General features: G+C 33.9%; 1 protein-coding gene across 1 annotated transcript in view; it reads left to right on the plus strand.

Moving 5' to 3' along the window:
- The first annotated feature begins 76 nt into the window (after positions 1 to 76).
- The window catches only part of LOC117337393, a 32,672-nt gene continuing 10,536 nt past the window's right edge, over positions 77 to 22,212 (plus strand). Inside the window, exon 1 of the mRNA XM_033898366.1 lies at positions 77 to 190. The gene's annotated coding sequence lies outside the window, so the exon portion shown is untranslated. The remainder of the gene's footprint in view (positions 191 to 22,212) is intronic.

Below are 22,212 nucleotides of genomic sequence, written 5' to 3' on the forward strand. Positions count from 1 at the left end.
AATAACAACAACGTTATATGATATTGATATATCGTAAATGTCTTATATCTAGTCCCCGGATTCCGACTCCGCACAAAATAGACAAGGGTCGGCCATTTTTGGCGAACAAAAGATGTTATTTCCAGAAGAAGAAGACATTTGATTACATTCTAAGAAGTAATTAGTCAATATTGACAGCAGACGAACAAAGGTACGACAAGTTAGATTGATTATGAGATATGCCAATTTGCATCGCGCGAGAATGTGAAAAATATAGTTGGTCTTGGCACCATTCTATACACGCGTGGCATGATGGACTTAATCTCGGGAACCGCAATAAGAATAACGAATACAAAGTGTAAACAAGTATGACACGATGTAGTAAGCAGTAAGTTTGATTATTCGCTGATATGGTAATATCAAGCTTCTTGGATGAAGAACATTTCAATAGTTTTAGTTAATTGTTTGAAATCGACTGATGCTTGCTGGAAATGATGGCCGCTAGGTGTCGCTTCGAAACGCGTGTGTATTGGATTCCGTCTAGGGGCGTTATAGGCCTATCTGTAAATCGCGTTCCTGATCGCGTAGAGTTGAATTTCGTCGTTTGTGAAGGACGAGTTTTTATTCTCTGACTTAACATCTGCCGGTCTATCAGATTTATAAATGCAAGACAAGAAAAACTCCATTTTCACGAAACGAGCAGACCCATAGATGCCATATAAGTACTGTAAGCTTACAAGTATTCCAGTAAACCAGTCGTACAAGACGTGCCAGCAGGCTCCAAAATATATCTTTAGCCTATCAAATTATCATTTCCCGCTAACCACAAATGATCAATGCAGTTGTCCCATATAACACAAACCTGAAACAAGTCCTTAAATGATGTCTAATATCATAAAAATGACCCTCAAAACACATTGCCCCTAATTTTCTAATCTTCTGTCAAATTCAGGCCAAAATGAAACCTAGTTGCAAGCACATGTACAAGAATAGATATGAACTTAGGGTTCCTATAACACTGCAAAAGCTTGCATAACCACATCACTACCTGTAATGAATTAATCTGTAATGATGAAGAACAGTAGCATTTGTACTTAATCAGTTTTCTTTATCCAATCCTGTATACAAAAAATGTCAGATTATGATCGAATCCTATGGTGTTAAGCGACACAAAGAAGGCAAGTTAAAATCAGTAAAACTAATTACGCTTCAAGTTGAAGTTGGGTTATAACAACTCAGTCTAGGAATCGATGAGGACAATTGGATATAATTTTCACAGATGATACTGAAACAGAAATGACTGTTTTGAGAGTTTCACTTGGCTCAGAATAGATGACACATTTAATCAGACAAAATATCAAGGTCTGCATTATATGGAGCTGACAATCTGTTCAATGTTACTTCCATATTTTCCAAATCTCGGTAAATAAATATGGATACGTACAAAATAAGGCTTTATACAATAGATATAAATCTCCATTTAAATTTATCAAACAAGGAAATGGAAATATTCTTCGGTGATGGTGTTTTCCACTTTGAATAAAAACAAATTCCTAATAAAGAAAAAATCCATTAAATTGAGAAAATTCTCCCAAACTGAAGAAATCCACCAAATTTTAGTGGAATATGTAAAAATTATAAAGTCTAAAGAATGATACAAGACACTACAGCCCTTCATTTCCCCTTAATTTCATAATGGGTAGTATTCCCAAAATCCTAGATTAACCCCTGCTTGTATCTGGACTATTTCATATTCCTTAAATTGAATATTAGAATATTATTGACTGAGCAAATGCACTTTTTACATGGGACGAATGGATATAGTATGGATTTTAATTTTAAGGTTTCACTTTGAATCTATGCATATTGATAACCAAATTGTACTCAGGGCTTTTTTTTCACTACTTTGGGAATGGGGCCTATGGCTTTAGTTTAGGATTGGGAAAAAAATGTGCGGCAACAGGTAAATGGGGAAAATGGACATAATGGTAAAGTAACAAGTAGACACAAATATGGATCTATGTTATATTTATTTAGACTCTAGAGCATTATCTCCCTTTATCAGGTCAGAATAACCAATAAAACGTAGACAGGACGGCACCATCCAGATTTTTAAAGACATAATTTTTTTATCGATCATTCGATTGGGAATTTATCTGGTTGGATTGGGAAAATATCCAATTTTGCTGTGGAGGATGGGGCCGAAATTTGGCCCATAATTTTTTTATAGATTGTTTGATTGGGAATTTAACTGGTTGGATTGGGGAAAATATCCAATTTTGCTGTGGGGGATGGGGCCGAAATTTGGCCCCTAAAAAAAGCCCTGGTACTACACCAAGCAAATGCATGTACACTACCTAATGAATGTTTAATCAACCTGAACACTACAATGTCTAATCAATCTCTAAAAATAACTGAATCTATGAAAAGTACAACTTTGCAAAGTGTTTCCAGATCTAGTATAAAAATTAGGACCTTTGATTAGGTCAATATGGTGATATAAAGATCTGATAGAATAGAAATAAATTGACGCCAGAAGTGAAAAGACTGTACTGTGTAGTACCTGCATTAAAAACATATCAATCTCGAAAGGGCATTCCAAATAAACCAATGGTAATTTTCAACTTCTGCAAAGTCATTTCTGCACCACAAACCATACTTCATCAATAGTCAGTATAACTACATGGTATAATTCATTGTATATTACAAATCTTAGTGGGTTGTGTTGCCGAGCTCAAACCAGCTTTAATGGGAATCAAAGGCAGAGGACATTCCACATGGAAATTTCCCATCAAAAGTGAGGATTCTAACAGTAGAATGAATTACCAGAAAAAACCAACAAATTTTCTGTGGAGCAGTCGACATGGTGTCTGTATTCGTGACAGTAAATGGATCAAATTGAACTTGTGTTAGATATATTCGGTTGATCTTGATAAAATTGTTTTCAAATTGAAGTAAATATATCAATACTGGATTTCAGTTTGTCGCAGATCTAGATACAATGGAAACAAACAAGACTTTTGAAAACTGGAGAATTATGGAATCTGTAAGTGAATCTGGATTTTCCCCAAAGAGCAACACAGCTTGTCCACAGCACTTCATGCAGGTGATGCTAAATCTGCTAACATGAAAACATTTACACAACGCCTTATGTTTACACATAATAAGAATTAAATCTGGGTTTCAAGAAGTTAATTAAAATTGAAATTTATACTTACACATAAGATTAAAATCTGGGTTTCAAGAAGTTACTTAAAATTGAAACTTGCATTAACATTGACACAGAAGAATAAAATCTGTCTCAAGAAGTAACTGAAAATAAAAAAAAAATCATTCACATTTTTACATTTAATAGAATAAAATCTTGGTTTCAAGAAGTTACTTGAAATTTATATTTACCTTGACACATCAGAAGAATAAAATCAAGTTTTCATCCATGCATTTTACACTTGCTTTTGTTGAAAACAATTTATAAGGAAAAATTTAAAAACAGCATATAGATTTTGGACAAAATAAGTATGTACTTCAACTGCTTATTGCAAACTGACAGAGTATGTTACAGATGTCAACTCTAAACACAAATAGTCTTTTAATGGTATTATCTTCTATATTTACCGGAGATTCTTTTAATGGTATTATCTTATATATTATATTTACCGGAGATGTATGATAAAAGAAATATTTATGCTTGCACAAGGTTAGTGGATAGCAAATTTTCACTAAATCAAACTAAATTCTGTTAAATATTCACACAATTTATTGTACAATCAGAAAAATAATTGACAATATCAATTTCAAGTAAAAAATGCAGATTCTGGACTGTAGTGTAATAAGGACTGCTAATTTGGTAGCTTAAACTTGTATTACCAGGTAACATGTAACTTACACTGACTTTAGTCATTTACAGAACTTATGCTAAACAACACATTCATTTGTTTGTAACTATATAACATTAAAAGAGGAGCTCTGTCTCGATCATTGCTGTTGGGAAATCCTGCCAGCATTACACATTTACAGCTGTACATCTGCCACTGCTGATTGAGAATCCTGATCATGACCTACCCTGGTATCAGAAGTACATTTTCTCAAAGTCCTGTTTTGGAATCTCCAGACACATTAAAGTTCCTTGCTACTGCTTTATCGAAATCTGTGTCCTTGGAGTTTCATTACAATTTAAATATCATTAACCTTCATTAAAAAAGATTCAAGGTTGAAACATGTATATACTATTTTAAAACTGAAGTCATATAATTATTTATTTAAAAACAAATACAGAATACACTCTACACACAAATAAACTTACTATGATATATTATAACACGGAACTGAAAATTAAAGTCGCCACAAAAATCTGCTTTTTCTCAAACTTTATATATATAGAATAGATCTTGTATAAAAAATAAGAAAATGTGATTTGATCGTAACTTTGATCAATCAAGGTGTTCCTATGGAAGTTGCCGTACATAAGGATCCACAGAGGTAGAGAAGAGGAACTTTGGTAAACCAGTATTGATATATTTCATTTCAGTGTTCTGGCTCACAGAAAGCAATTTTATTCTGATCTGAAAATTCTTCCTTTCTTATACATGAGGTTAACGATCGCGGTTCGGTTTTCGTTGTATGATTCCGCTATCATGTTATATGGAAATACAATATTGCTGCGTTTCTCTGAACAATGAAAATCCACCTGCATGGATGGATGATGTATGTGTACATATTTAGAAAGTATTTAACGTTGGGGTAAAATTTAAAGTATTTTCTAAAAAGGTATACATACACAGGAAACTTTAGGGCCTTTATGATTATGAAGGTCAACAGAGAATTTGGGTGAAATTCAAGAGATTCAAGTTTTTGAATCTGTTGAAATTCAATGGATTAAGAAAATTGACTTTTATTCATGATGTCATGTTACTTTTTGATCTATTTTCCATGGCTTGTTATGCATCTTTACTATTTACACATGTATACAATTGCTGAATTATTCTGCATATTCTAAGTTTATTATTGTTCACTAATTCTATATTATACAATGTGATAATTATGTTTTATGTTAAACAGATCATTCAAGTTTAAATTGAAACAAACTGAAGCATGCAAATCAAAATTACGCCGTCCTTAAATGACCTTAGATGTTAATAGGACGTTAAACGTTAAACAAAATAAACCAAACTATTTGAAATTGGTAGTTTTTACCAATTTTGCAAGCTAAGGTGTATTGGGCACTCTTCACTCTTGGCTTGTAAAATTGAGAATGTGTATATAATTGCTCTTACAGTATAAATACATGTTTCAAAATGATTTTTTATCAGTGTTTACTATACAAACTCAAAATTTATAATTGAAAATGTAATAATTGACTAACTTTGATACCGGTTTAACCATTGTTTTGCTAAAAAAAAAAAACACAAAACGAAACTTTGTGTCATGCATGTTTTTGCTAGATCTAGATCTAGCGTCGGTATCATGACTTTGAAACCAGGCCTAGCTGTTAATCACTTGATTCTGTTTGTCTGATCTTATCATTTTGATGATATTTCTCGTTCTTATGTCGAAAATTTAGACCCTCAAGCTCACCACATCAATTGAGGAACCTAAATGATCTGAACAACCTTACATATATATATATACCATATATAAATATATGACAAAATCAAAATGGCTGATACCGTCGGTCCATGTACATACAATTGAAATGGCTGATGCCCTCTGTCCATGTACATACAATCTGAATCAAAATGGCTGATGCCCTTGTAATTGCATGGTCCTCTTACATACAATCAAAATGTTGATGCCCTCTGTCCAGTTACATGCAATTCAAAGAGCTGATGCCCTCTGTCCTCTTACATACAATCAAAATGTTTGATGCCCTCTGTCCAGTTACATGCAATCCAAATAGCTGATGCCCTCTGTCCACATACATGTATACAATCAAAATGGCTGATGCCCTCTGTCCTCGTACATGCAATCCAAATGGCTGATGCTCTTGGTCCTCATACATACAATCAAAATGTTTGATGCCCTCTGTCCTCGTACATATACAATCAAAATGTTTGATGCCCTCTGTCCTCGTACATACAATCTAAATGGCTGATGCCCTCTGTCCTCGTACATATACAATCAAAATGTTTGATGCCCTCTGTCCTCGTACATACAATCTAAATGGCTGATGCCCTCTGTCCTCGTACATATACAATCAAAATGTTTGATGCCCTCGGTCCTCGTACATACAATCTAAATGGCTGATGCCCTCTGTCCTCGTACATACAATCTAAATGGCTGATGTCCTCGGTCCACGTACATACAATCTAAATGGCTGATGTCCTCTGTCCACGTACATACAATCAAAATGGCTGATGCCCTTGGTCCTCGTACATACAATCAAAATGGCTGATGCCCTTGGTCCTCCTACATTCAAGTAAAATGGCTGATGTCCTTGGTCCTTGCAAAATTGTACATACAATCAAAATGATCCTCATATCCAATCCAAATGGCTGATACATATACTCTCTGTCCACTACATTACAATCAACTGAATTTTAGATAATTTATTTAAGAGTGTTGACATTTATATTATGATCTGATGCCTTCCAAGAACACATCATTCAATATGTGGTGATGAAGGGCAATGTCATTACATCAATGGGATTGGTCAGTGAAATAGATGATTTGGGGGGGGGGGCTGGGTATATGGACAATGGTTCAGGATGGACTTTCAACTTTTACTTCATACTCTTATACTTAACTTGTGCACAATTCTAGCAACATCATTGAATACAATGTCATATACATTTGTATATACGTAAATAATAGATAACTCATGGAAAATGCTTTATGGAGCTATTATTATCACTATGACAAGACTCCATTAACATATGAATAGGAAAAAAAAAATATTTGAAAAAGATGTTATTATAAATAAACATAAAAAATATATGTATTCAATTAAAAGTCGAAAGATTAAATGATTTTCCATTGATGAACTCAAACTTTTTTGACTCTTGAAAAAAAAAAAATTTGTGATATGGATTTTAATCTAATTCTCAAAACGCTTCAACAAAAGACCTAAGAATATCTTAAATCGGACAAACTGGTGACTTCCAACAAAAGACCTAAGAATATCTTTAAGCGGACAAACTGGTGACTTCCAACTTCCTTCCTGATGACCCTTCACAATTTAGCAGTTAAACTCCTAACAAACAATCATTGACAGTTTCCCTGACTTTAAGGTAATGTATAGTGGAGGCGCAAGAGTATCACCTCAGATGTACACACTGGAGCTGCTACGGTGATCCATGCAAGTTTGCCTTGGAAAATGTGCTTTTAGTTACGGTAGTACAGACAGATGCAAGCATAGAAGTGAAAGATCAAAAAAAATGAAAGCTACTTTTCATCGAAGCATGCATCCATTGACAATGCCAATTGGAATTGTACTTTTATACAGAGGAGTTCTACAGGGTTGGAAAATGATGTGGAGACAAAATTGCTCAGGACACAAAAAATAATGACATTGCCGATTCCTTCCTTTGACGTTAGAATTTCTTTAAGACATTGACGAGATACTTTGAAGAAAGGAAGAAGAAAAACGGACATTTTTTTACACTCTTATTTTCTATGCACATGTGCATATGCTTGTGTATACACTAGCAAGGTGAGGCTTATCTGGGAACGTCAATTACAAAGTTACGAAGAAGGACGGCATATTCTCACTTATACGTTGTTTGCTTGTGTTTTTGAAGCAATTGCAAGCTGAGGCGTTGTCAAGGAAGTTCGTGATTAATTCCGCTGCCGCAAAGGATTGACCAGGAACTTCCCCACTTTGAGGTTGACATGCATGCATTTGGTTTGGTGAAAAAGAAAGATCACGCTAGTCCTATGACAATACTTTTTCGGGCTCGACACATTTTCCAGTGCTAATTCCAGAGCTACCTTGGGAAATAGAATTGGAAGCTAATATTATAATTAGCATGACATTGACTTTGATCCCATGATACATTTTTAAAAAAATGACATATATCTATATATATATAGCAACCTGGACCTGTATTCTGGTGATTACTTCCTGTTCTTGTGTACAAATGACTTAGATTTGCAGGTACAGTATAAAATTAAGATTTCAAAATGTACTCCGGAAAATGTAAAATTTTAGTAAATAATGAATTGACAAGGTGCACGTGTACACGACTGAAAATAGTGTGCAGCTATTCAAGAACATCTCAAAATACAAAAGTGAACAAGTCTGATTTTAAACTATGTAACAGAAATTTCAGGTTTGTGTTTATTAGCAAAATTTAACTTACCGTATTTGACCTAATAAGGGCGCCCCTAACTTTTTTCAAGGAAATAAATCTTTGACTGAGTGTCAAAATGGTGTTCAAAAGTAATAATTCATGTGAAATATTTTGCTACTTTATGTGTTCAATTTTCTTCAGCAAATTAAGTAACTGGAGCACATGTTTTCGCCACATTTTGTGTATTCCTACAGGCTACAGATGACATGTCGGTGCAAAGAGCACCCAAAACTAAACACACATACAAATAATAACTTACCATCTTTATTTGAAGGTAAAGTAAAGACTTAATTCTTGTTGATAAATAACTTTTGTTCAGAACAGAAAGCTAGTAAAAGACATTGTAAATCAATTATTAGGTCAAAGAAAATGATGTCTGATATGATCTGGGAAATCACCTGTTTCTATAAATAAAACACAAAAGAGTTCCATTTGAACATAAATGGTGGAACACACGTTCTCTGGTCTAAAGATCAGCTGGCATGGTTTACAGGAGTATTCAAGTGGTGTTTAAGCTTAATATATGATAATGATTAGATATCTTCATCTGGAATATTTTTATGACTGAATATTTTACCGTTTCCACAACCTTGGGTATTCTGCTCTAAGGTATAGTCTGTTTCATAAAACTTCAGAATAACTAATCTTAATTAGGGCGCCCCCACTGTCAATTACCCGCGCCCTGCACCCTTATTAGGTCAAATACGGTATTCCTTGATCACTGGGTTTGCAGTAGATTTTTGTTTTAAAGTCATTATCAAGTAGTACATATACATACTACTTTAGTCCTTCATTGTGTTGTGCATTAGTAACAGAGTCATAACAACTAATATACACAGGTACGTAACTCCGTAACTGATGTCATGAAATATCATTTAATGAATTACTTATAGTAATGACGAGTAACATTCACTGCAATTCATTTGTGGGAAGGTATCTACATTTGTATAAGGATTGTAGACTTGAAATAATACATTCATTAGAATTGAAACAAAAAGAAAATGCTAAATTACTGGAATCAGGAAAAGAGTTATATTATTGATTCTATATAAACTTATAATAACTGTCCATTAATTATTACGATGGCGGTTTATTTCCAACCATTGTGAATCGCTAGTTTAATGTTCAGTAAAATTTAATAGCTTATTTTTGAGACCGGCTTAAGCTTATATAATTGATTCAAAATACGGTCAACTGCAGCATATATTATTGTCTCTTCTGCGGTATTGCTCGATGTTCAAGATGAAGGCTATTACACTGCTCGTGCTGTCTTCAGCGATGAAACAAGAAAACATAAAATTGATATATATTAATTGAAATTACGACTGTTAATACACAATGCTTATATAACTGAAATGATCTTGATTGCTGACTCATTAGTTTATGGAATATGGCTTACTTATTCTTGTATATGAGTCTTTTCAGATTATTTTCATGTCTGAACAATTTTCAAGGAACTTATCTTGACAAGAACGAGTATGTAACAATGTTTATTTCCCAATTTAAGAGTATTTCTTTGAGCATTTCTGACTTCTACCTTTCCAACCAACATTTAATAAAAAAAATCCTGAGGAAATTATTCATCAACAAAACAAGAAAGTGCCTACACAAAGGACCAAATTTCAATTCATTTAAACTTTCTCAGCAGAAAATGCCTGAAATTTGTACCAAGACCATCCCAATCTTTAATGGTTTCAACAGACCATGCAAAAAGTCTTAAAAAAACAAACAGCATCAAAATTCATCATTGGACTGCAAAGAAATGCAAGCACATAGGTGTAGAAATAATAAGAAACTTTGTAAGCTGGCCAAACAGGCTACCAGAATCTAATATCTACTGGCCCTTCTGTGGATGGAGTGGCCATTGGTTTAGGGCAATCGTAGTCTGATATCTGCAGGCAACAAATATAGAAGCCCTTGATTCTGGAGTAGTTTGACCTTGAAACTAATCAAAACCTGCAGCAGTGATCCAGATTTTTTTTTTTTTGCAAGCACTAATGACTTTAGATAATATTTTGATTTTGCCAATTTAGTGATATAAAGTAACCTAATGTGCATCAAGACATGTAGAGATTGTTTTACCATTGTATGGGCAGCTGGTGGGTTTCAAAAGTAAGCAAGTTCAATGGACAAGCCCAGTGTAAGATCTACTGGCCCTTCCTAAATCTAAATAGTCCGGGGCAGTTATTTCTACCCCTGAGTACACTGAATAGCACGAAGTATTGTTTGGACATGATTATAAAGAAAGTGCTCATGTGCCAAATATTCGGTCCAAATGAAAATGATAATTGCATTTGGATAAGACACTTGAGGAAGTATATGCTTACCAAAAAAGACTGCACTTAACTTGGTCAGGTGGCACATTAGATACACACTTTAATTTTACTTGGTCACCAGGGCTCAATTTCCTGATCGGACCTGAAAAGGTTTTGGGTTTCCTGCCACAGTAAGACTCCTCGCACACTTCAATCTGAGTTAATTTATTATACGACATTGAAAAACTAAAAGTTTATATTCTCAAACAAAATGTAAACTGCACCAAAAATTTGAATGAGACATAATTGAACAAGATATTATATGCTGTAAAAATTCACATCATGTAAAACACTGCTTCTAGTTTTTTTCAACCTTTTAATTTATTGCTTGTAATCATTGGCTTTATCATCTATGCTTTTGATAAAATATAAATGCTACAATTTAAAAAAAAAATCAACAAAAAGATCATTCATATTTTATTTTAAAAAAAAAAGCATGTTGATCAGTACTGAAAAACTAAGACTATTATTGCAATTGCTCATCATATAAACGTTTGTTTATGAAAATGAATTTGATTGGGAAAAATTGAATTTGCCTGATGAATGAGCTATAAAAGATTGACACTGATAGCTAGCACTGAATTCCCAGTTCTATGCTTACTGCTGAATAGTGAATACAGTGTCAAAGTGGGTATAATTCCAACTGAAATGATAGATACTTGGGTTTTTGGCATATTTAGACTACTGATGCTCTTTGAAAAGGTCAAAATAATAGTTTTCATATAATCAACAGAGGAGGATGTGTTCTACATTTTCAGTTGCTTATAACCTCAAACTTAATTGCAATGGATACATAACCCAACACAGGAAACTTGTACAGTTAAAGACACAACATTTTTACTTTCGCTACTGTAGATTTTCCATTTCTAGATAGTATCATTCATGCTTCCCAACCCTAAAATGACAACATATACCACAGTTGATTCCATGTTTGTGTGTTTTCAATTTCCTAATTGATGTTAACTGTTCATAGGAGAAATTTACAATACAGGCTTTCTAGAAAGGTTGATCATGGACATGCAATTTGTAAACGTTATCTAATTTGGACGGCACTCTGGATCCCTACCTGTGTCAGTTTGTGTTCCTCAGGAAACTGAGAAACGGGCCCATCTGTGTGCTATTGTGGTTGTGACTGCGTCCTTGGGCAAGACACTTTACCCCTAGAATTGCTCTGGATGGCATGCAGCAGGCCTTCCGTATGTTGTTCAATGAGGTAGTCACCAACTACTACAAGACCCTGTCTCGGAATGACCTTGACTGTTCACAGGGAGATGAACCCTGCAAACAAAAAATATCTCCTTTGGAAATATTATATATAATCTTTTTGTGAAGTTCAAAGTGATGCTCTTTAATATGTTAGCTGTTTGGAGGCTGGCAACACCATTGTCACTCCAGTCTAAGATTGACATTTTTGTAAAATGGCATGTAAACGGAATACTTTCATAAAGTGGCATATGAACAGAATTTGACCAGTATAATAGTACATGCATGACGCTTCATCAATGTAGCAGATGACGCTCACCCTTGCTGAACACCTGGTCTCAATCTTGTATTACTTTTTCAAATACCTCTGTGCGAATTCTTTTGTATGAGTTTACTTTTGTTCTCAAATTTTTGGACCAAATATATATTTCCTGTAAACGAATTTGAATACCCCAGTATTTTGACAGGAAGCAAAAAGAAAACATTTCTGATTTTGATTTCAGTCTCGGTCTGGAGCATTTCACAGAAAGTGGATTAAAAAGGAATTGTCAAGTTATTTTATAGAATGTGATTGGATCAAGCCTTTTAACTCTGTAGATTAAAGGACTAGAGATTGTTCTAATGAATGACCTTGACCCAGTGCATTGTATCACTGATCAATGCAAATCAATAGACTTTAACAGGGATGCAAAATTTAGCTGTTTTGGCCAATGACGATCGCGATCAAAGTCAATTATTACAAGACTATTTTGAAGCTTGCACAATGCATGAGTGAGATTAAAGAAATGTCATTTAATTGTGATTCTTATAACTGGAAGCAAAACGGCTCACTAGCTGGTACATAGAATTGGTAGCTTTCTGAGTGTTGAATCTTATTAATGGTCTTGACTGATTTATTTACAAATGATTGATACCTTTTTATTACAGAAAGTATCATTTGATGATGATGCACAGACTAGACTGCTATATATCATTACTTTGGATTCTGTCTACAGACTTTCATTACTACAAATAGAATTTGTCTCTAACAGACTTTACTTTGAATAAACTTTTGTCTACATAATTTGCTATAATTGCTATTAATAGACTTTTGTCTAAATTCTGCTATGGTTACTATAAATAGACTTTACTATGATTTGCTATGACTATTATAATGCATCTACAGATATATATATGAGGACTATAGATCTAGACTTTAGTCTACATACTTAAAATGCTATAATTACTGTAAATAGACTTTCCTTTAGAGACTTTTCTATAATTACTATAAATATAATGATGTGTACAGATTTCTATTTAATGACTATGAATGGTTTCAAATTCCATTGCAAACAAACAATACAGGCCCTTCAATGCTTTTTATTGCTCTGTCTGCCTGTCATTTCTATCCATTATATATAGCACATTATTGATTGGTCACATATAGCAGTTTGTCCAAGTTAACAAGCACACATTCAGCACCAACCTGGACAATCATGAGCACAAATATGTAATGGAGGAAAAATACAGAGGCCAGACTGGGGCTCGAACCTTGGAGCTATGGACTGTAGACAGACATTTGCATACCCTTTTACAATTGAGTTCAGTCCTGTCCAGTAACACTCCTCCCTGGCCGTCATTCATTGAACCTGCAGGCATGAGACGCTATACCAATATCCATGGATAATGTTAAGTGAAAGACACAAAATTTTAATATAAAATAAGTTCTCTGCAACCACCAAACTGCTAATTGAACTAGGAACCACCTAACTCTAGATGGATATTCATACAGTCTGACCACAAAGCTTGACCTATACATGCGGCCACTGTCGTTCAGCCTATAGTCCAGTTAGATGATGCTTCGTGAAGACTTTAGTGCCTCAGAGACGTGTACGTCACTATGCACTCCTATAGCTGCTTGTAGTAATAATCCTAGAAGGAAAAGGCCCGACCTTCACAAATGAATGGTAATTTAATATGTATAATACTGCTGTCACTATATGAGCTACTTATTGGTACACATGGCACAAAGTTTCTGGAGTATCTTCTGATGGACTCGAAACAAAAAACATTGGTACACATCGACCCCATCCCCCTAATAGAAATGTTTTACAAAAAGGTACTTTAGGGCAAGAAGTTAATTAGGAAGTGATATACTAGACAAAACCAAGGGCAATAACTCTTGCTTATCCTATGAGCATTCATGAACCCCCTACCAAAAACCTGAATCCATCCTTTCAGCTGACAAGATATTGCTGTACTGAAAAGGTCCATTACTCTTTATAAAGTAACACATACTGACAATATTTTGCTTGTAAAGGTGACCTATTATAATATGCCTTGGACAAAGTAATGCATGATGAACATTAAAGGGCCACAACTCTACTTAATGGGGTATGAGGCTCGATTTCCAACTCCTGTCTAAAAATTAAGTTTTCATGCAAATTATTTTGACACTTGTTTATCAAAAGTTTAACACGTGATAATCAAGCATATAGGCTTAGAACTGCTGACCAGTGGCCCCAAGCAAGATTTGCCTGTTTATATATACTAGGTCACTTTGTTCCAGTTGTGCAAGCAAGTTATTTTTCATTTTCTCTCCTTTCATAGCAACTCTTTATTTAAACCATTGAAAATATGAACTTATTATACATGAATAAATACAGTGACATTATATAATTGGTGTACTTTATTTAGGTTACTGCAACCTTCATTTTCCTTAAACACATTATCTGTTATAGCACAGCTAATGAAGTATTTAAGAACCAAATCCAGTAATCCGATTGGTTTTGTAGATAAAGGTTTTGAGAAAATCTTATCAATAAGATGCATCGTTTCTCTGGTTTGTTTGCAAGATATATCAAAACCATATCGACACAATGGATGCAGCCATCTTGCATTTGGTTAACTGTTTCTTCTTTCCAATGCAAGGAAGAGCTTCATTTGTAAAAACCCAATTTTATTGATTGATAAAAATATGAAAATTCATGCCAAAATGAAGGCTTTCAAGCCAGCTAGTGTTCTCATGGGTCAAACAGGTGAAACATTCAACCTTATATTCAAGGTTTAGCTCTTACTGAAAAATATCAAAAAAAAAATTTTGCCTGGTTATAAATATTTAAATAGATGAAAAATTAACGCTGTCAACCAACTGAGAAATTGTCACATCAAGGTCACTGGATCAAAAATCAAGCTAGTATATATAGGTTAACAAAAAATCTATGTAAAAAAATCGAGGTCATTAATGGAATGATATCACAGTTTGATACCTAATTCCAGGTTAAGATTTTGTGATGAAATCTTGAAGCAAATTAAAGTTGATGAAAATCTAATGTACTGTTGTATGACCAGAGATCAGTGTACACATGTTTAGAAGCAAATTTGTGCCAACTCAAATGAGAGGTGGTGACTAAAAGTGCAGGTCATTGGATCAAAGATAAAAAGCAAATATTTATAATTAGTTCACCGTGAAATTAAATGTTATTTAATGGACGTGGATGGATATATCAAATTTCAGTGTGTTCCTGTACGTGTTCTTCCATGCTGGCCACTTTCCTTTAAAGTTGTTGTACCAAATGACAAATGATGGAGGAATATGTATATTCTGTCCCTGCCAGTACGCTGATGTATTGGTGACAAATACTAAGACTTTAAAATGTGAATATGAACTGAATATCAGGAATGTTAATAATACCATTTAAACTTTGATCTCAAAAATGAAAAGACTTTCGTACTATTGTTAAAACTTTAACATTTCAATGGCAATTATTATTATGATTAAGTTTGGTTGGCTGTGAGCTACTGAAAACAAAATTGATGTCTAAAAGTGGCATTTACCAGAGCATATACATGAGAAAATATGAAATTTATTTACATTACACAAGTTAAGGAACTTTGTATGAATCCTGTCTGGATCCTTGAAGATAAATCAAAGTACTGAGAGTACTGAAAACAGAACAACTGCCTAATACAGTGTATTTACTTTTAGATGTTTTTCCCCAGATAGTAAACTTTCCGCTGTAAAGGGCCAGGGATTTGTAACATATTCCCAGCGGTAATGAAATCCATTATTTCCATAAAGCATTATCTGGATTTTAGAAAATATATAACCAATTTCTTCTCCTATATGTGACCCCATAGAGAGGATATACCTATAAGGCATCAATTTTCATACCAAATGATAAAAATGCATTTCAATTGCTGATGATTATAATGATGATGAGGAAGTTAATATGGATGATGTCCTATTTGAAATAAGAAGAATTGTATTTGAAAACGTTATTTTCCTACGTAAAATATACATAGAAAATTTGAGTCCCTTCCCCTAAAAGCTGTACTGTTACTTTATCACTAGCCCTCCACCTCTGGGTCGCGAGTTTGAAACCCATGTGATGCAGTTGCCTGGTACTGACCATAGGCCGGTGATTTTTCTCCATCCAGCTTTCGAATTCCCCCACCTCCGAAACCTGGCACATCCTTGAAAGATCCTGGCAATATAGGATGTTAAACAAAATAAACCAAACCAAATCCTCCCCTACAGATATGACTGGCTTGTATTGCTGATAAGGAAATTCATCAGCATCTAATAAAGGGTCTTTCTATTCATCAGGAGGCTTTGATTATACCTTTCTGATTTTGAAGAAGCTGTTTTGGAAAACTGACCTTTGCCTGGAATAGTATTCAGGAGAAATAGCTTTGCAATGTTGCTCTACATTAGATATCCAAAGATGAATATTTTGACTGATGAAGTTGAGCTACAGATGTAATGCTACAGATGCTGACATCAAATGGTGGCCATCTCATAGGTCATTAACAAAAACATCAAATTTTAGGCATGACCTTTTAGAACATAGGATGATGAATAAGGTAGGGTTAGAACCATTACAAGAGAGAGGCATTTTCAAGGTGTAAGGAAAGTTTGCAAAATGGCATACATTTGTGCAAGAAGCCAAAAATTGATATCGCAATGCAATTTAAAACTGAAAAGAATAATTAATGACCTTTAGCTAGTTATGACATCCTTGAGAATTTTGAAAAATAGTCTTTTTCTCTGTTGGAACAGTTTATGATGTCATTTACATAAAATACCATCAAATTATTTTAAACCTGCATGTTTATAATATAAAGAAAGACACCCGAAATTATCTTTTTAGATAGGTGGTTTTAACAGGCAGGTTACAAGTTTTTTTTTAGCAACAACAATATCAACAAAAGGTATATATATGTTCTATACATGTATACAGGCAAACCTGCTCTAATGACCGCCTGTCTATAACGACCGATTTTAAGATTCCCTGTGAGATTTTACTATATAACAACCCTCTGTATAGTGACTACCTGTCTAATGTGACTAACGACCGGTGATTTCGGAACGGCGGTCGCTAATTTGTTTTCGATAGTGACCGATTTCTGTCGTTCATCTTCTGCTCTCAGCAGTCATCCCTCATAAAATCCCTGGAAAATTCAGAAACATCCACACCCTTGCCTGATTATATAAACAAAAGACCCCTACCACCTGTTAGACAATAATTACTGTACATGTAGATGCCCTGGCCTAAGGGTCCGTGTATATCACAAAATAATAAGTAGTAACACAAATTAAACATAATTGATTAATTATTGTGTATCCTTTTTCTTTATTTAAGAAAGAAAGGGAGATAATTTGATTAATACATTTAGCATTATTTCAGAACAAAATATTTTTTTTTAAAAGTATCCATATGCATAAAACCATTTTGAGTTATATTTTGTATGTGAGTCCACAAAATCATTAAAGATTAAACCCTTCAGATTTATAAAAAAATATATATATATATATAATTTTATGCATTTATTTGACTTCTGACTGGTCTTCTGAATGCCCTGTCCAATGACAAGTTATTTATGACAGTTTCACGTAAATTGGTTGGTGCGATAATTTTCACCTGTCTATAGTGACCGTATTTCTGCCTCCCCTTGGGCGGTCTTTATAGACAGGTTTGACTATATATATATCACAAAAATAATGTATATATAATTTTTCAAATTTAGATTTATATTAAGCAGAAGTTATTTTTCTCTTAACATGTTTACCCATGTATGTATCTAATATTGCCATTATATCAATGCAAGACAATGCTGACATGACGTGATTGAACTGCCGATGTAACATTTTTGCTATGAAATTGTCATCGTCGCACCCCACGTCTTAATTTCGGAAATCTTATTGATTTCTTATTACCCAGTCAATAAGGTAAAACGAAATTGCCCCTGGGGTGCAATTGGTTGTGACAAAGAGCATGTGTAGCTTCTCTTAACCCTATAGGATCAATGACTATGAAATGTGGATATTCCTAGGCCTGTCCAGCATAAGAGAAATTGATATCTTGTATTAAAAATCAGAATATTGAATAAGTGCAACATGAAGTAATTTTTTGACCACATATATATATCTATCTGCCTATAAAAGGTGTTTTGTGTTACTAATTCGCCATTAAATGACTCCGGTAATTATGTAAATAGTTAAAACACAGAAATTGGTTCAAATACGGATACTTTTAATTGAATCCAATAGAGTACCAGTAACTGGGTCAAATACAGTACCAGTAATTCAGTTAAATGTTAATAGTCACAGGAATTTGGTCATATAAAGAACATGTAATTTGGTCAAAATTTCATATATGTTGGTCAAATACAGTGCCTGTAATTGAGTAGAGTACAGTTTTCTGTAACTGGGTAAAATGGTGTACCAGTATTTGTGTAAAATACTGAATGGAATCAAATATAGAACCTATATTTAGGTCAAATACCGTACCAGAAATTAGGTCAAATACAGTACCAGTATTTGGGTCAAATACATACCAGTAATTGGGTCAAATACAGTACCAGTAATTAGGTCAAATACAGTTCCAGTAATTAAGTCAAATACAGTACCAGTAATTGGGTCAAATACAGTTCCTGTAATTGGGTCAAATACATACCAGTATTTGGGTCAAATACATACCAGTATTTGGGTCAAATACATACCAGTAATTGGGTCAAATACAGTACCAGTATTTGGGTCAAATACAGTACCAGTATTTGGGTCAAATACATACCAGTAATTGGGTCAAATACAGTACCAGTAATTGGGTCAAATACAGTACCAGTAATTAAGTCAAATACAGTACCAGAAATTGGGTCAAATACAGTTCCAGTATTTGGGTCAAATACATACCAGTAATTGGGTCAAATACAGTTCCAGTAATTGGGTCAAATACAGTACCAGTGATTGGGTCAAATACGGTACCAGTAATTAGGTCAAATACAGTACCAGTAATTGGGTCAAATACAGTACCAGTAATTAGGTCAAATACAGTACCAGTGATTGGGTCAAATAAATACCTTTAATTGGGTCAAATACAGTACCAGTAATTAAGTCAAATACAGTACCAGTAATTGGGTCAAATACAGTACCAGTAATTGGGTCAAATACAATACCAGTGATTGGCCATGGGTTAGATACAGTACCAGTGAATGGCCATGATCATGAGTTAGATACAGTACCAGTGAATGGCCATGAGTTAGATACAGTACCAGTGATTGGCCATGGCCATATGGGTCAAATCCAGTACCAGTGATTGGCCATGGGTCAAATACAGTGACAGTGATTGGGTCAAATATATATATACAGTCACTTTCTCACTTGATCTAATCTTTCGGTTGAACATGTTGCCATCTTGTTTGCCAATGTGCCTGTGTTTCCAAACTGGCAGGAATAAACGCTGATCGCCACTTGCTGATATTATGCGTACATATTCAGAACCAGGCCTTTAGCTTTTTTTTCACTACTTTAGGAATGGGGCCATTGGCTTTGGGATCGGGAAAAGATGCGCGACAACAGGTAAATTGGGGAAAATGGACATAAATGGTAAAAATAACAAGTAGACACCAATATGGATCTATGCTATATTTATTTAGACTCTAGTCAAATACAGTACCAATGATTAGATCAAATGCAATACCATTAATTGGGTCAAATACAGTATCAGTGATTAGGACAAATCGGTTCCTGTAATTTGTCAAATATTTCTATTCAATATAGTTCAGATGTAGCTGTATTTATGACAAATAGAAGGTGTACATTGTCTGAATAAGTTGATGTGTATTGCTGTAGTGTTTTAAAATGTTCTTTAAATTGGATCATACATTTAGCTTGGTACATGCATATATATGTGTGCCTGGTAATATCATTTCTGAAATCTAAATATAAAGAAACATCACACATTTATTTGATACTTATCTAATGAAACTTAATTCCCATGATTATCAAACTATATAATCATCCTAGCTATGATGATGAAACTGTACATAAGTTATAACCCCAAATGATCCCCTGCAGCTGATGATGAAACCATATAAATCAATTGATGATGAAACCATTCACATCCTCTAATGATGAAACCATATAAATCACCTGATGATGAAACCATACACATCCTCTGATGATGAAACCATATAAATCCTCTGATGATGAAACCATGTAAATCACCTTGTGATGCAATCATATAAATCCCCTGACGATGAAACCATATAAATCCTTTAATTTGATGATGAAACCATACAAATCCTTTGATGATGAAACCATATTAATTCCCTGATGATGAAACCATATAAATCCTTTGATGATGAAACCATATAAATGCCCTGATAAAACCATATAAATGCCCTGATAAAACCATATAAATCCTTTGATGATGAAACCATATTAATTCCCTGATGATGAAACCATATAAATCCTCTGATGATGAAACCATATAAATCCTTTGATGATGAAACCATATAAATCCACTGATGATGAAACCATACAAATCCTCTGATGATGAAACCATACAAATCCTCTGATGATGAAACCATATAAATCCACTGATGATGAAACCATATAAATCCTCTGATGATGAAACCATATAAATCCTTTGATGATGAAACTATACAAATCCTCTGATGATGAAACCATACAAAATCCTCTGATGATGAAACCATGTAAATCCACTGATGATGAAACCATACAAAATCCTCTGATGATGAAACCATATAAATGCCCTGATGATAAAACCATATAAATCCTTTGATGATGAAACCATATAAATCCTCTGATGATGAAACCATATAAATCTGATGATGATGAAACCATACAAATCCTCTGATGATGAAACCATACAAATGCCCTGATGATGAAACCATATAAATCCTCTGATGATGAAACCATTTAAATGCCCTGATGATGAAACCATATAAATGCCCTGATGATGAAACCATACAAATCCTCTGATGATTAAACCATATAAATCCTTTGATGATGAAACCATATAAATCCTCTGATGATGAAACCATATAAATCCTCTGATGATGAAACCATATAAATCCTTTAATTATGAAACCATACAAATCCTCTGTTGATGAAACCATATAAATCCTCTGATGATGAAACCATACAATTCCGCTGATGATGAAACCATACAAATCCTTTGATGATGAAACCATATAAATGCCCTGATAAAACCATATAAATGCCCTGATAAAACGATATAAATCCTTTGATGATGAAACCATATTAATTCCCTGATGATGAAACCATATAAATCCTCTGATGATGAAACCATCAAATCCCCTGATGATGAAACCATATAAATCCTCTGATGATGAAACCATACAAATCCTCTGATAATGAAACCATGTAAATGCACTGATGATGAAACCATATAAATCCACTGATAAAACCATATAAATCCTCTGATGATGAAACCATATCAATCACCTGATGATGAAACCACATAAATCCTCTGATGATGAAACCATATAAATCCTTTGATGATGAAACCATATTAATTCCCTAATGATGAAACCATATAAATCCTCTGATGATGAAACCATATAAATCCTCCGATGATGAAACCATAAAATCCTGTGATGATGAAACCATATAAATCCTCTAATGATGAAACCATAAAAACTCCTCTGATGATGAAACCATATAAATCCTCTGATGATGAAACCATATAAATGCCCTGATGATAAAACCATATAAATCCTCTGATGATGAAACCATATAAATGCACTGATGATGAAACCACATAAATCCTCTGATGATGAAACCATACAAACTCTCGATGATGAACCATATGAATTCCCTGATGATGAAACCACATAAATCCTCTGATGATGAAACCATACAAACTCTTGATTATGAAACCATATAAATGCCCTGATGATGAAACCAAATAAATCCTCTGATGATGAAACCATACAAACTCTTGATTATGAAACCATATAAATCCTTTGATGATGAAACCATATAAATCCTCTGATGATGAAACCATACAAATCCTCTGATGATGAAACCATACAAATCCTCTGATGATGAAACCATATAAATCCTCTGATGATGAAACCACATAAATTCTCTGATGATGAAACCATATAAATGCCCT

This window comes from Pecten maximus, chromosome 11 (genome assembly GCF_902652985.1).
Source record: "Pecten maximus chromosome 11, xPecMax1.1, whole genome shotgun sequence".
Lineage (NCBI taxonomy): Eukaryota > Metazoa > Mollusca > Bivalvia > Pectinida > Pectinidae > Pecten > Pecten maximus.